Below are 17,629 nucleotides of genomic sequence, written 5' to 3' on the forward strand. Positions count from 1 at the left end.
AACAGCATTGCAAAATATTAAAACTGGCGTACAAAAAAGAATTCTAAATTAATAAGAAAACATTGAAAAACATTGAATCAAAATGGAAAAATTTTCAAATGTCAGAAAAATATCTAAACTGTTCAACACACATAGAAAAAAATAAATCAAAGAAGGGAAGCAAACATACAAACTCGATATATTAAACTTCAAAAAGATCTCCGAAACATTATAAAACATATTTTTAGCAAAGAATAAACGCAAAATAAAAACAATAAGTGATCCCAGAAGCACATAAATTTACCAGCTGCTAGAAAAAAAATTTGTTAAAACAATTGTTAATAGTAACGAAAGGTCCATTAAACGTATTGTTGTGTGAAATAAAATAAAATTGCATGCAACTTGCCTTCAACAACACGTCGCCATCTAGTGGCCAATAGCTTAAACATTTCTAAGCTGCCTTAGATGAAAAAACAAAAATTAGCGTACTTCAATGTTTTCTATCGATTGCACAAGTTTGTTTTTCAATATTTGATATTTTTTGACCGCTGATTTTTTGGAGAAATTGTGGAGAATGGTTTAGTTTCTATTTTTATAAAAATCTCCTAAACACGAGCAAACAAATATTTGGCAAAAAAAATAAACACAGAAAAACTATTTTTGATTGAGCCATCCAGTAATAGGAAGGTTTCTTTTATTACGAATCGAAAACAAAAATATTTTTGGACCCCTCCCCACCAACAAAATTTCCATACAAATTTTGAAATTTTTGTATGGAGCGTTGCAAGGCTTCCGCGTCCATTTAACTTATAGTTGCACGCAATAAAATCAAATAGCATGCAACCAGTCTTAACCAACAGAAAAGAGAAATTAAAAATTGTCTTGCGATAAAAAGAATTAAAATTTTCTTGAATGTATCGCTTTTAAAGCGCCAAACGCAGTTTATCTAGCTTGTGAAGACACTGATTTACTTTATTTCCATGTAAATTTTGACGTCCTTTACAAATACACAAAAATCGTAAATCAAATTTGGCTGAAAGCTAGAAAAACACACCAAGATTGTCGCAAATGCCTTCGCAAAAATGTTGCTTACGATAGTCTTGCCACACGAGCAAGCACCATAAATCAACATTTGCCCAAAGAACCTTCTGCTTTAATGCAAGACCCCCTCCCCCTCCCTCTCATGAGAACAAAATGACCCTCATTCCCGGGGAGGCGAAAAACAACCACTTTCTATTCAGCGACACGACCACCGCCGCCCCACACACTTCAAAAAATAGCAACCTAGAAATGGTACCAAACTCGAGATGCAGAGCCTTAAAAAATCATAAAAGCTAATGCATATGAATTATGGGGTGTGCAGAAAAAAAAGGAAAAACTCTCAAACTACGGAAAATTCTTTATTTTTCGCCTCTCTCCTGCATATGAATACACTCTCAAACCGCACACAAAACAGCCCCCCTTCGAACGACGACGACTTTTGGAGACGCGGGGGGTGTCGCATGCTTTGGCATAATTTGCCCATAAATTTCAATATTGAGCCAAATTCGGCATCGCAGGGAAGAGGGTGGAAGGCCAAGATGTGTGTACAACAACATGCGAGAGAATATGACACCCCAAAAGTCCATGGGGACACCAGGTTTTTTTTTGCAGTTCCAGATGAAAATGTGGCTCACCAAAAGTGAGTGGCACGGTAAAAAAAAGTTTTCCCTAAGGGATTCGAACCGGGGACCTCCAGGTTGGAAGCGAGTTTCGGGCGCCTTTACCAATTGAGCTATTTTGGTATTTTTGGAAAGCGCTCCAAACTTTTTTAAGTGCTTTTTCTGAAGCTAGAAAAAAAAAAGTCGAAAAAAAGAAACAAACCATCTCTCCAGAGTGGGATGTTTGTTGTCGGAAGAATTTATCGCCGTTTTCTGATAAAACGACCAGAGAGAGTCCTTGAACGCGTGACAGACAGCCTCTGCATCTGGCGCACACAATAGACGGCAATGAACATGAACCAGAAGGCCCTCTCGCATGGAGTGGGTTGAGTGGGTGTATCTGCTTAAATTTATGGCTGCGAAAAAATGCCGGGAATTTTTGCATCAACTCCAGCTAAACTCCAGCTCAAGCTCAGAGTCCTTAAAGACGGGTTCAACACATTTGGGGTAATTTTATGCAAAGTACCTTCTCCATGAACTCAGCTGCTTCGTAGAAATTTTCGGCACACAGAAGAGAACTCCATGCCCGGAGAAAATCACTTTATAATTAGTGTAATTTGAGAACAGCATCCGCTTCTTGTGTCGGTGTCGTTCTACCTGAGAAAAAGAAGGATCCACCTTGCGCGCGACACGATTGAGCGAATCCGGCCACCTGGGCTTTTTTCCAACTTGGAGAGCTTAGGCAAAGGCAGAGTTTCGTCGGTGTAATTAAATTCAACCGTTTGGCATGTCGTTTTCCTTGTACGACGGTGTAATGGCACCGGGTAGAATATTAATTCTTATTCGACGCTACTTTGTCGGTGGGACTGCGTTTAATGAAGATAGCAGCGATTAAAGCTCATCCATTTGGCGTTTGCGAGACATCTGAGAAGCATTTTACTTGTAATGAGTGAATTTGACCTACTCACCGCTAGATGTCGCTGTATTCAAGATACGACATTGTGTGCAAGTTAACTTTAGGTGTCTGCCAACCGAAGATGCATATTGCATGCAAGTTATTATTTGAAATCTACATTCATTTTTTTAGTGAGTTTTGAAATAAATTAGTCTACGAGTTGTCTAGGATTTCGCAAATCAACTTTTCTTTGCAAAAAAAGGCATTTTGCATTATAATTTTTCTATACAAGTTTTTGGACAATTTTTGCATTTCATGCAAAATTGAAATGTAAAATTCAAAAACTTGTAGCTTGAGAAGGAATGTTCTGATCGATTTTGTGTCTTGCGCAAAGTTATAGGTTATGGTGAGGACTTAAAAAAAAGGTACACGTACTCGATTTTTTTATTTGACTTTTTTTAGCTAAAAATTGAATTCCCAACAACAATATTTTTTTTTAATTTTCAAGATTGTTTCGTATGTTTTAAAGGACTAAATTCGCATCTTTTGCGCTTCTGTTTAGAATCTGGCAAAATCTGTAACCCCAGTTAGAGTTTTTTTGAAAAAATGTGATTTGAGCAGTTCTCTACGGAATCGGTCTTTTTTCTTTAATTTTAATTTTTGTATTTTTCAATCCGGCTTAAACTTTTTTGGTGCCTTCGGTATGCCCAAAGAAGCCATTTTGCATAATTTGTTTGTCCATATAATTTTCCATACAAATTTGGCAGCTGTCCATACAAAAATTATATGTGAAAATTCAAAAATCTGTATCTTTTGAAGGAATTTTATGATCGATTTGGTGTCTTCGGCAAAGTTGTAGGTATGGATATGGACTACACTGAAAAAAAAATGATACACGGTAAATTTTTTTGATGATTTTTTATTTAACTTTTTGTCACTAAAACTTGATTTGCAAAAAAAAACTATTTTTATTTTTTTTTATTTTTTGATATGTTTTAGAGGACATCAAATGCCAACTTTTCAGAAATTTCCAGAATGGGCAAAAAATCTTAGACCGAGTTATGATTTTTTGAATCAATACATTTTTTTTTTCAAAAAATCGAAATATTGGTCGCAAAAATTTTTCAATGTCATTTTTTGATGTAAAATTGAATTTGCAATCAAAAAAAAATTCAGTAAAATTTTGATAAAAGGCATCGTTTTCAAGTTATAGCCATTTTTATGTAACTTTTTTCAAAAAAGTCGCAGTTATTGATTTTTCAAAAATAGTGCCCATGTTTGCCCACTTTTGAAAAAAATATTTTTGAAAAGCTGAGAAAATTCTCTAAATTCTGCTTTTTCGGACTTAGTTGATACGACCCTTAGTTGCTGAGATATTGCCATGCAAAAGTTTAAAAACAGGAAAATCTATGTTTTCTAAGTCTCACCCAAACAACCCACCATTTTCTAATGTCGATATCTCAGCAACTAATGGTCCGATTTACAATGTTAAATTATTAATCATTCGTGAAATTTTCCGATCTTTTCGCAAAAAATATTTTCAAATTTTTTAAATCAAGACTAACTTTTCAAAAGGATTAAACATTCAATATTACGCCCTTTTGAAATGTTAGTCTGATTACATTTTTTTGAATATATTGTTTTCGAAAATATCGGAAAATTTCACGAATGTGACATTGTTAATCGGACCTTTAGTTGCTGAGATATCGACGTTACAAAATGGTGGGGTGTTTGGGTGAGACTTAGAAAACATGAATTTTCTTGTTGTTAAACCTTTGCTTGGCAATATCTCTGCAACTAAGGGTCGTATCAACAAAGTTCAAAAAAGCAAAATATAGAGCATTTTTTTCAGCTTTTCAAAAATATTTTTTTCAAAAGTGGGCAAACATGGGCACTAAAATCAATAACTGCGACTATTTTGAAAAAAGTTACATAAAAATGGCTATAACTTGAAAACGGTGCCTTTTATCAAAATTCACTAAAGTACTTTATGATTGCAAATTCAATTTTACAACAAAAAATGAAATTGAAAAATTTTTGCGACCAATATTTCGATTTTTTGAAAAAAATTGTATTGATTCAAAAAATCATAACTCGGTCTAAGATTTTTTGCCCATTCTGGAAATTTCTGAAAAGTTGGCATTTGATGTCCTCTAAAACATATCAAAAAATAAAAAAAATAAAAATAGTGTTTTTTTGCAAATCAAGTTTTAGTGACAAAAAGTTAAATAAAAAATCACCAAAATTTTTTTACAGTGTATCATTTTTTTTCAGTATAGTCCATATCCATACCTACAACTTTGCTGAAGACACCAAATCGATCAAAAAATTCCTTCAAAAGATACAGATTTTTGAATTTTCACATATAATTTTTGTATGGACAGCTGCCAAATTTGTATGGAAAATTATATGGACAAACAAATTATGCAAAATGGCTTCTTTGGGCATACCGAAGGCACCAAAAAAGTTTCAGTCGGATTGAAAAATACAGAAAAAAACGAATGACCGAAATCTCAGAGAATTGCTCATTTTCGAAACAAAAAAGAATTTTTATACCATTTGCTAAACAAACTTAAAAAAAAAGGTGCAGGTGGTTATGTTCTACATGACCAATATGACAAAGAACTTTGTACAAAACTCCTAAAAAATATTCTATTTTATTTTATATTTTAACAACATTGCCTATGTATTTAATCCTAAATAATTTATTCCTATAAAATGTTTTCAATCTTTGGCACCTCTGTGGAAATAAATTGCCAAAACAAGTATGGTTCGGAAAATGTCCAATCAAAATGGTAATTTTCATGTCCAGTATCAAATTTTGATACCTATATTGCCCCAAGTCGTATGGTTCGATTAATGTCCCCCCGGTAGAACCTTCCCGAGGGCACTGGCCACTCCGGGTGTGGCCAATCCAGTCAAAATGGCCATTTTCATTACCAGTATCAAAAAACCATGAATTTTGATACCTATATTGCCCCAAGTCGTATGGTTCGATTAATGTCCCCCCGGTAGAACCTTCCCGAGGGCACTGGCCACTCCGGGTGTGGCCAATCCAGTCAAAATGGCCATTTTCATCACCAGTATCAAAAACCATGAATTTTGATACCCATATTGCCCCAAGTCGTATGGTTCGATTAATGTCCCCCCGGTAGAACCTTCCCGAGGGCACTGGCCACTCCGGGTGTGGCCAATCCAGTCAAAATGGCCGTTTTCATCACCAGTATCAAAAACCATGAATTTTGATACCTATATTGCCCCAAGTCGTATGGTTCGATTAATGTCCCCCCGGTAGAACCTTCCCGAGGGCACGGGCCACTCCGGGTGTGGCCAATCCAGTCAAAATGGCCATTTTCATCACCAGTATCAAAAACCATGAATTTTGATACCTATATTGCCCCAAGTCGTATGGTTCGATTAATGTCCCCCCGGTAGAACCTTCCCGAGGGCACTGGCCACTCCGGGTGTGGCCAATCCAGTCAAAATGGCCATTTTCATTATCAGTTTCAAAAACCATGAATTTTGATACCTATATTGCCTCAAGTCGTATGGTTCGATTAATGTCCCCCCGGTAGAACCTTCCCGAGGGCACTGGCCACTCCGGGTGTGGCCAATCCAGTCAAAATGGCCATTTTCATTATCAGTTTCAAAAACCATGAATTTTGATACCCATATTGCCCCAAGTCGTATGGTTCGATTAATGTCCCCCCGGTAGAACCTTCCCGAGGGCACTGGCCACTCCGGGTGTGGCCAATCCAGTCAAAATGGCCATTTTCATCACCAGTATCAAAAACCATGAATTTTGATACCCATATTGCCCCAAGTCGTATGGTTCGATTAATGTCCCCCCGGTAGAACCTTCCCGAGGGCACTGGCCACTCCGGGTGTGGCCAATCCAGTCAAAATGGCCGTTTTCATCACCAGTATCAAAAACCATGAATTTTGATACCTATATTGCCCCAAGTCGTATGGTTCGATTAATGTCCCCCCGGTAGAACCTTCCCGAGGGCACTGGCCACTCCGGGTGTGGCCAATCCAGTCAAAATGGCCATTTTCATCACCAGTATCAAAAACCATGAATTTTGATACCTATATTGCCTCAAGTCGTATGGTTCGATTAATGTCCCCCCGGTAGAACCTTCCCGAGGACACTGGCCACTCCGGGTGTGGCCAATATCCTATAAATGTGGTCCCAAGCCCATTGCCCCAAATCATTCTGGTCCGGTGACCGTCCTTACAATCTTCATAAGAACAGAATTCCTCCCAATTTAGTGCACAAACTGTGTCTTGCAATGTGTGCGTGTGTGTGTGTGTGAGCAATAAAATTACCACCGTGGATCCGCTTTTGTCGAAACCTCGTAAGGCACTGAATTTTTCTGAGGCTATCTGTTAGCTTAAATAGTTCGCATGAAATGTGGCAACATGGTGCAAATTTTGCCTCCTCTCCTGTTTACGTGGAACTGTCACGCGAGAATGTTGCACCACTGTTGCCACATTTCATGCGAACTATTTAAGCTAACAGATAGCCTCGGAAAAATTCAGTGCCTTACGAGGTTTCGACAAAAGCGGATCCACGGTGGTAATTTTATTGCTCACACACACACACACGCACACATTGCAAGACACAGTTTGTGCACTAAATTGGGAGGAATTCTGTTCTTATGAAGATTGTAAGGACGGTCACCGGACCAGAATGATTTGGGGCAATGGGCTTGGGACCACATTTATAGGATATTGGCCACACCCGGAGTGGCCAGTGCCCTCGGGAAGGTTCTACCGGGGGGACATTAATCGAACCATACGACTTGGGGCAATATGGGTATCAAAATTCATGGTTTTTGAAACTGATAATGAAAATGGCCATTTTGACTGGATTGGCCACACCCGGAGTGGCCATTGCCCTGGGGAAGGTTCTACCGGGGGGGACATTAATCGAACCATACGACTTGGGGCAATATGCGTATCAAAATTCATGGTTTTTGATACTGATAATGAAAATGGCCATTTTGACTGGATTGGCCACACCCGGAGTGGCCAGTGCCCTCGGGAAGGTTCTACCGGGGGGACATTAATCGAACCATACGACTTGGGGCAAAATAGGTATCAAAATTCATGGTTTTTGAAACTGATAATGAAAATGGCCATTTTGACTGGATTGGCCACACCCGGAGTGGCCAGTGCCCTCGGGAAGGTTCTACCGGGATGACATTAATCGAACCATACGACTTGGGGCAATATAGGTATCAAAATTCATGGTTTTTGAAACTGATAATGAAAATGGCCATTTTGACTGGATTGGCCACACCCGGAGTGGCCAGTGCCCTCGGGAAGGTTCTACCGGGGGGAAATTAATCGAACCATACGACTTGGGGCAATATGGGTATCAAAATTCATGGTTTTTGAAACTGATAATGAAAATGGCCATTTTGACTGGATTGGCCACACCCGGAGTGGCCAGTGCCCTCGGGAAGGTTCTACCGGGGGGACATTAATCGAACCATACGACTTGGGGCAATATAGGTATCAAAATTCATGGTTTTTGAAACTGATAATGAAAATGGCCATTTTGACTGGATTGGCCACACCCGGAGTGGCCAGTGCCCTCGGGAAGGTTCTACCGGGGGGACATTAATCGAACCATACGACTTGGGGCAATATAGGTATCAAAATTCATGGTTTTTGAAACTGATAATGAAAATGGCCATTTTGACTGGATTGGCCACACCCGGAGTGGCCAGTGCCCTCGGGAAGGTTCTACCGGGGGGACATTAATCGAACCATACGACTTGGGGCAATATGGGTATCAAAATTCATGGTTATTGAAACTGGTAATGAAAATGGGCATTTTGACTGGATTGGCCACACCCGGAGTGGCCAGTGCCCTCGGGAAGGTTCTACCGTGGGGACATTAATCGAACCATACGACTTGGGGCAATATGGGTATCAAAATTCATGGTTTTTGAAACTGGTAATGAAAATGACAATTTTGACCGGATTGGCCACACCCGGATTGGCCACACCCGTAGTGGCCAAACCATGAATTTTGATACCCATATTGCCCAAATTTGTATGGTTCCGTAAATGTCCTCCCGGTAGAACCTTCCCTCAGGGCAATGGCCACTCCGGGTGTGGCCAATCCTGCCAAAATGGTCATTTTCATTACCAGTATCAAAAACCATGAATTTTGATACGCATATTGCCCCAAGTCGTATGGTTCGATTAATGTCCCCCCCGGTAGAACCTTCCCCAGGGCAATGGCCACTCCGGGTGTGGCCAATCCAGTCAAAATGGCCATTTTCATTATCAGTTTCAAAAACCATGAATTTTGATACCCATATTGCCCCAAGTCGTATGGTTCGATTAATGTCCCCCCGGTAGAACCTTCCCGAGGGCACTGGCCACTCCGGGTGTGGCCAATATCCTATAAATGTGGTCCCAAGCCCATTGCCCCAAATCATTCTGGTCCGGTGACCGTCCTTACAATCTTCATAAGAACAGAATTCCTCCCAATTTAGTGCACAAACTGTGTCTTGCAATGTGTGCGTGTGTGTGTGTGTGTGAGCAATAAAATTACCACCGTGGATCCGCTTTTGTCGAAACCTCGTAAGGCACTGAATTTTTCCGAGGCTATCTGTTAGCTTAAATAGTTCGCATGAAATGTGGCAACAGTGGTGCAACATTCTCGCGTGACAGTTCCACGAAAACAGGAAAGGATGCAAAATTTGCTAAGTGCTCTCAGCCAATCAGCAGCCGGTATTTTTCCTGCATTCATTTTTTATTTTCATCTTAACTTTTGAATACTTTAACAAAGTTTTATCAACTTTGTGAAATAGTCTACTTGCAATTTAAGACTTTCCCTTTCGTTTGGTGGATAAAGCATGCAGATTTCTTGAATTGGGTGGAAGATATAAGCGTTTAAACAATTACACAAATCGTTACACTTTCGCTTCGCGAAATTTTGGATTAACACCCGTAGACAGTGCCCTTAGGACAAAGTTTTTTTGTCAAAACCATGAATTTTGATACCCATATTGCCCAAATTTGTATGGTTCCGTAAATGTCCTCCCGGTAGAACCTTCCCTCAGGGCAATGGCCACTCCGAGTGTGGCCAATCCTGCCAAAATGGCCATTTTCATCACCAGTATCAAAAACCATGAATTTTGATACGCATATTGCCCCAAGTCGTATGGTTCCGTAAATATCCTCCCGGTAGAACCTTCCCTCAGGGCACTGGCCACTCCGGGTGTGGCCAATCCTGCCAAAATGGCCATTTTCATTACCAGTATCAAAAACCATGAACCCATATTGCCCAAATTTGTATGGTTCCGTAAATGTCCTCCCGGTAGAACCTTCCCTCAGGGCAATGGCCACTCCGGGTGTGGCCAATCCTGCCAAAATGTTCATTTTCATTACCAGTATCAAAAACCATGAATTTTGATACCCATATTGCCCAAATTTGTATGGTTCCGTAAATGTCCTCCCGGTAGAACCTTCCCTCAGGGCAATGGCCACTCCGGGTGTGGCCAATCCTGCCAAAATGGTCATTTTCATTACCAGTATCAAAAACCATGAATTTTGATACCCATATTGCCCAAATTTGTATGGTTCCGTAAATGTCCTCCCGGTAGAACCTTCCCTCAGGGCAATGGCCACTCCGGGTGTGGCCAATCCTGCCAAAATGGTCATTTTCATTACCAGTATCAAAAACCATGAATTTTGATACCCATATTGCCCAAATTTGTATGGTTCCGTAAATGTCCTCCCGGTAGAACCTTCCCTCAGGGCAATGGCCACTCCGGGTGTGGCCAATCTTGCCAAAATGGCCATTTTCATTACCAGTATCAAAAACCATGAATTTTGATACCCATATTGCCCAAATTTGTATGGTTCCGTAAATGTCCTCCCGGTAGAACCTTCCCTCAGGGCAATGGCCACTCCGGGTGTGGCCAATCCTGCCAAAATGGTCATTTTCATTACCAGTATCAAAAACCATGAATTTTGATACCCATATTGCCCAAATTTGTATGGTTCCGTAAATGTCCTCCCGGTAGAACCTTCCCTCAGGGCAATGGCCACTCCGGGTGTGGCCAATCCTGCCAAAATGGCCATTTTCATTACCAGTATCAAAAACCATGAATTTTGATACCCATATTGCCCAAATTTGTATGGTTCCGTAAATGTCCTCCCGGTAGAACCTTCCCTCAGGGCAATGGCCACTCCGTGTGTGGCCAATCCTGCCAAAATGGCCATTTTGATCACCAGTATCAAAAACCATGAATTTTGATACATATATTGCCCCAAGACGTATGGTTCCGTAAATGTCCTCCCGGTAGAACCTTCCCTCAGGGCAATGGCCACTCCGGGTGTGGCCAATCCTGCCAAAATGGCCATTTTCATCACCAGTATCAAAAACCATGAATTTTGATACGCATATTGCCCCAAGACGTATGGTTCCGTAAATGTCCTCCCGGTAGAACCTTCCCTCAGGGCAATGGCCACTCCGGGTGTGGTCAATCCTGCCAAAATGGCCATTTTCATTACCAGTATCAAAAACCATGAATTTTGATACCCATATTGCCCAAATTTGTATGGTTCCGTAAATGTCCTCCCGGTAGAACCTTCCCTCAGGGCAATGGCCACTCCGGGTGTGGCCAATCCTGCCAAAATGGTCATTTTCATTACCAGTATCAAAAACCATGAATTTTGATACCCATATTGCCCAAATTTGTATGGTTCCGTAAATGTCCTCCCGGTAGAACCTTCCCTCAGGGCAATGGCCACTCCGGGTGTGGCCAATCCTGCCAAAATGGTCATTTTCATTACCAGTATCAAAAACCATGAATTTTGATACCCATATTGCCCAAATTTGTATGGTTCCGTAAATGTCCTCCCGGTAGAACCTTCCCTCAGGGCAATGGCCACTCCGGGTGTGGCCAATCCTGCCAAAATGGCCATTTTCATTACCAGTATCAAAAACCATGAATTTTGATACCCATATTGCCCAAATTTGTATGGTTCCGTAAATGTCCTCCCGGTAGAACCTTCCCTCAGGGCAATGGCCACTCCGGGTGTGGCCAATCCTGCCAAAATGGTCATTTTCATTACCAGTATCAAAAACCATGAATTTTGATACCCATATTGCCCAAATTTGTATGGTTCCGTAAATGTCCTCCCGGTAGAACCTTCCCTCAGGGCAATGGCCACTCCGGGTGTGGCCAATCCTGCCAAAATGGCCATTTTCATTACCAGTATCAAAAACCATGAATTTTGATACCCATATTGCCCAAATTTGTATGGTTCCGTAAATGTCCTCCCGGTAGAACCTTCCCTCAGGGCAATGGCCACTCCGTGTGTGGCCAATCCTGCCAAAATGGCCATTTTGATCACCAGTATCAAAAACCATGAATTTTGATACATATATTGCCCCAAGACGTATGGTTCCGTAAATGTCCTCCCGGTAGAACCTTCCCTCAGGGCAATGGCCACTCCGGGTGTGGCCAATCCTGCCAAAATGGCCATTTTCATCACCAGTATCAAAAACCATGAATTTTGATACGCATATTGCCCCAAGACGTATGGTTCCGTAAATGTCCTCCCGGTAGAACCTTCCCTCAGGGCAATGGCCACTCCGGGTGTGGTCAATCCTGCCAAAATGGCCATTTTCATTACCAGTATCAAAAACCATGAATTTTGATACCCATATTGCCCAAATTTGTATGGTTCCGTAAATGTCCTCCCGGTAGAACCTTCCCTCAGGGCAATGGCCACTCCGGGTGTGGCCAATCCTGCCAAAATGGTCATTTTCATTACCAGTATCAAAAACCATGAATTTTGATACCCATATTGCCCAAATTTGTATGGTTCCGTAAATGTCCTCCCGGTAGAACCTTCCCTCAGGGCAATGGCCACTCCGGGTGTGGCCAATCCTGCCAAAATGGTCATTTTCATTACCAGTATCAAAAACCATGAATTTTGATACCCATATTGCCCAAATTTGTATGGTTCCGTAAATGTCCTCCCGGTAGAACCTTCCCTCAGGGCAATGGCCACTCCGGGTGTGGCCAATCCTGCCAAAATGGCCATTTTCATTACCAGTATCAAAAACCATGAATTTTGATACCCATATTGCCCAAATTTGTATGGTTCCGTAAATGTCCTCCCGGTAGAACCTTCCCTCAGGGCAATGGCCACTCCGGGTGTGGCCAATCCTGCCAAAATGGTCATTTTCATTACCAGTATCAAAAACCATGAATTTTGATACCCATATTGCCCAAATTTGTATGGTTCCGTAAATGTCCTCCCGGTAGAACCTTCCCTCAGGGCAATGGCCACTCCGGGTGTGGCCAATCCTGCCAAAATGGCCATTTTCATTACCAGTATCAAAAACCATGAATTTTGATACCCATATTGCCCAAATTTGTATGGTTCCGTAAATGTCCTCCCGGTAGAACCTTCCCTCAGGGCAATGGCCACTCCGTGTGTGGCCAATCCTGCCAAAATGGCCATTTTGATCACCAGTATCAAAAACCATGAATTTTGATACATATATTGCCCCAAGACGTATGGTTCCGTAAATGTCCTCCCGGTAGAACCTTCCCTCAGGGCAATGGCCACTCCGGGTGTGGCCAATCCTGCCAAAATGGCCATTTTCATCACCAGTATCAAAAACCATGAATTTTGATACGCATATTGCCCCAAGACGTATGGTTCCGTAAATGTCCTCCCGGTAGAACCTTCCCTCAGGGCAATGGCCACTCCGGGTGTGGTCAATCCTGCCAAAATGGCCATTTTCATTACCAGTATCAAAAACCATGAATTTTGATACCCATATTGCCCAAATTTGTATGGTTCCGTAAATGTCCTCCCGGTAGAACCTTCCCTCAGGGCAATGGCCACTCCGGGTGTGGCCAATCCTGCCAAAATGGTCATTTTCATTACCAGTATCAAAAACCATGAATTTTGATACCCATATTGCCCAAATTTGTATGGTTCCGTAAATGTCCTCCCGGTAGAACCTTCCCTCAGGGCAATGGCCACTCCGGGTGTGGCCAATCCTGCCAAAATGGTCATTTTCATTACCAGTATCAAAAACCATGAATTTTGATACCCATATTGCCCAAATTTGTATGGTTCCGTAAATGTCCTCCCGGTAGAACCTTCCCTCAGGGCAATGGCCACTCCGGGTGTGGCCAATCCTGCCAAAATGGCCATTTTCATTACCAGTATCAAAAACCATGAATTTTGATACCCATATTGCCCAAATTTGTATGGTTCCGTAAATGTCCTCCCGGTAGAACCTTCCCTCAGGGCAATGGCCACTCCGGGTGTGGCCAATCCTGCCAAAATGGTCATTTTCATTACCAGTATCAAAAACCATGAATTTTGATACCCATATTGCCCAAATTTGTATGGTTCCGTAAATGTCCTCCCGGTAGAACCTTCCCTCAGGGCAATGGCCACTCCGGGTGTGGCCAATCCTGCCAAAATGGCCATTTTCATTACCAGTATCAAAAACCATGAATTTTGATACCCATATTGCCCAAATTTGTATGGTTCCGTAAATGTCCTCCCGGTAGAACCTTCCCTCAGGGCAATGGCCACTCCGGGTGTGGCCAATCCTGCCAAAATGGTCATTTTCATTACCAGTATCAAAAACCATGAATTTTGATACCCATATTGCCCAAATTTGTATGGTTCCGTAAATGTCCTCCCGGTAGAACCTTCCCTCAGGGCAATGGCCACTCCGGGTGTGGCCAATCCTGCCAAAATGGCCATTTTCATTACCAGTATCAAAAACCATGAATTTTGATACCCATATTGCCCAAATTTGTATGGCTCCGTAAATGTCCTCCCGGTAGAACCTTCCCTCAGGGCAATGGCCACTCCGGGTGTGGCCAATCCTGCCAAAATGGTCATTTTCATTACCAGTATCAAAAACCATGAATTTTGATACCCATATTGCCCAAATTTGTATGGTTCTGTAAATGTCCTCCCGGTAGAACCTTCCCACAGGGCACTGGCCACTCCGGGTGTGACCGATATCCTACCAAATTGTTCCCAATAATTTCGGTATTCCGGTGACCGTTCTGGCTACCGTCAATAACTTCTTGGACCTCCTCTCAAGTTCGTGCACCACCTGCGTGTGTGTGTGTGAGCAATAAAATTCCCAACGTAAGGTCCGTCTTTGATGAAAGTCTGATGGACACTAAATCCTCCAGAGGCTAACTTTTAGCTTAAATAGTTTTCACGGCATCTACGCAACAGAAACAGAATGTCACGCCGAGGGCTTGCGACGGTAACGCTACATTTTCGAAAAATTTTGCATTGACACCGCAGATAGAGCTTTAAGACAAAGTCCTTTGTCAAAAAATTTCAGTTGCAAAATCTAACTTTTAGTCGAAATTGAACTTATTTTTTTTTTAAGGTTGTCGTCTTTTCTTAGTTCAGTCATTTTGGATGGTATTTTTTATCGAAAAATGTCTTTTTTGCAATTTAAAAATATTTTTGAGAGAAAACTAAGGAATTAAAATACTTATTTTTGTCCTACATTGAAATCTTTCAGAAATTACTTAAATCTCATATTAAACTGATGCTAATGATATTCATACAAAATTATTAACTTATAAAAAAAATTAAATAGCTTTTGAATCGACCAAATGCTCTATAATCTAGACTTAATTAGAAAGTCTGAAATCTAATAACACTACAAAAACATGTTTTTTGATAACAAAAAGTAAATTTTAAAAATTTTTGTATGATTTTTTTTATTTTCAAAAATCTAATTTCAAAATGCAGTAGTAGTTGCATAGAATATATCAACCGGTAAGATAAATATAATAAATGCTTGCAATGCTACTAACAATTGTAAAACAATATTATTAAATTTTGTTTACAAAATAGTTATTGTATGGTCCCTTTAGCCACTTCGAGAAATTTAATAATTTTGCAAAATAATTATTTAGTCTAGCATACTGGTTTTATACTGTCCAAACTCATCGAAACCTATAAAAATTAGTTTTTTTTTTTTTATTTTTGAATATATTTTTTTTTATTTTTATAATATTTGAAGATAAAAAAACACATTGCACTGTGAAGAGTGAAGCATGTTTGATTTAAACTTGTATGCAATTTGGAACTGTATGGAGGATACAAGCAAGGTAAACTTGTATTCAATATAGCAAACATTAAACGCGCCATCTAACGGTGAATAGTTTAAAATGATTTTAAAATTGAATTTTAGACTAAATGAATCAACTGATCAATTGAATCAATCAAATAGAAAACGAGAACCAAACAAAATCAATTATTAAAAAAGAATAAAATCTGAACGTTAAGTTGCTAAATATCAAATGTTTTGATTTCTAATTCTGTCAAAATGTCTTCCAAGTTCCAAGTTCCCTTCAATAAAACCTCCATATCGTATGAGATGCTCTGCTCACTTTGTTTACTTCAACTAACCTCCCACTTTCGTGTTGCCTCGGGTGCAATTTCTACGCTAATTGCCAATTAGAAGCGCATTAAAAGTTTGCTTTCCCGCGTCTAGATTTCCCACCCGCTCTCTAAGCTGCTATTTTCGCCACCACAACTTCACTATCGGCATGTGTTGTTTAGGCTCTCCCTGATATAGTTAGCATTAAGGGGGCAACCTGTTTGCACATTTCCATCACCACGTGGAAAGATGCGTTCTTTTGTACCTACGAGAAGGTGGAAAAGGAGCTTTTCCCAGAATTCAGTCATTCATGTTGTGTTTGCTTTCTCTCTTTATAATGGTTAAAAGGATGGAATCGAAATGAATGTGGTTTCCTCGAGGTTGCACTAGTTTTAACCCTTGCGAGACAATTGCTTCGAAAAATAAAAATTTTCCGGCAAACCTCAAAATTGCATTCTTTTCAGTTGAACAATTCACCGTGTGACACTGCGGTTTCTGGGCTGGAAAATTCCAACTCTCGAAAGAAAAACCAAACCCTGAGGCATTTTTTTTCCCTGCTGCTGCACATTCAAGTGGCAATGTGTTGAAGAGAGAGAGGCAAGGATTAAGCGCGCCTGAATGCATGCAACCCACTCGCAACCGAAATCCTCCCCGGGGTAAAGTGTAACGGCGTGGAGAGAGGTGGCGAAATGGGTTTCTTCCTGTTTCTGGTTCTTTGGCGTTTTTTGTAGTTGTTGTTGAGAGAGGAGGTAAAAACCCGGCGCTTACAGATTCCCGGCCGCAAACCAACTGCTGCTTGAAAGTTTTCCCCCTCGCTCGGAATTGCCACCACAAATGAAAATTCAAAATTGAGTGCTGCACTGCAATTTTGAGGCACAGAAACAACTTTGGACTCGATTTTGCTAGAAATAATCGTGAATTTGAGGAAATGCCTCTATTCGCCACCAGATGTCGCGATTTCTTGGTTGATGAATTGCATGCAAGCTAATTTTTCTTAAGTTTAAGCATCGCATGCAAGTTGTAAGTTGAAGTTTTCTCTACTCGCCGCTAGATGACTGATTTGATCATTTGAAAATTAATCTTAATAATTATCAAAGGCGCCTTTAATTTTTTTTTTCAAAACAAAATTTAAATTTTCCGTTTAACGGTGTCACAATCCTTAACTATTTGTAGATACCTTCATGAAACTCCCAAACCACTTCTAGCAACGAGCAACATCAGCTTCAGTAGTAAATGCTTAGTAACGTTCTAAAATAGATGGCGCTCTCTGGAGAGGTCGCTTCGACGGAGAAAACGGGGACAATCTGCCGGCTTTAATCGAAAGGGAACGCCATCAGTAGGGGGTTGGACACTGACAAAAAATTAAAAAAAAATGAAATACGCATTTTTGTCCGATTTTTTGGTATTGTTTTTGTTATCATTATAAAATAAAACCAGTTAATTTTTTAAACATGAATTTTCACAAAATTTCAGAGTTCACTTTACTGAATACAAGTGTTTACAAGGCTTCCCGGTTAGGTCGGGTTCGGTTACTTGCATGTTTCGTCCTTGTCGTTGCCATAGTCGTCCGGATTACCAAAGGATAGCCTCGTCCTTGTGTCGTTATCCCCGTGGACTCGAAGAAAAGGAGTTTATTTCTAGGGCTGCGTCGCCATCCTCGTCATCAGCTAACATCCGGTGAACTTG

At 40.7% G+C, this 17,629-nt stretch overlaps 1 protein-coding gene across 3 annotated transcripts in view; it reads left to right on the plus strand.

Moving 5' to 3' along the window:
• The window catches only part of LOC120412659 (CUGBP Elav-like family member 2), a 447,077-nt gene that overhangs the window by 388,893 nt on the left and 40,555 nt on the right, over positions 1-17,629 (plus strand). The window lies entirely within an intron of this gene.

Source organism: Culex pipiens, chromosome 2 (assembly GCF_016801865.2).
Source record: "Culex pipiens pallens isolate TS chromosome 2, TS_CPP_V2, whole genome shotgun sequence".
Classification (NCBI taxonomy): domain Eukaryota; kingdom Metazoa; phylum Arthropoda; class Insecta; order Diptera; family Culicidae; genus Culex; species Culex pipiens.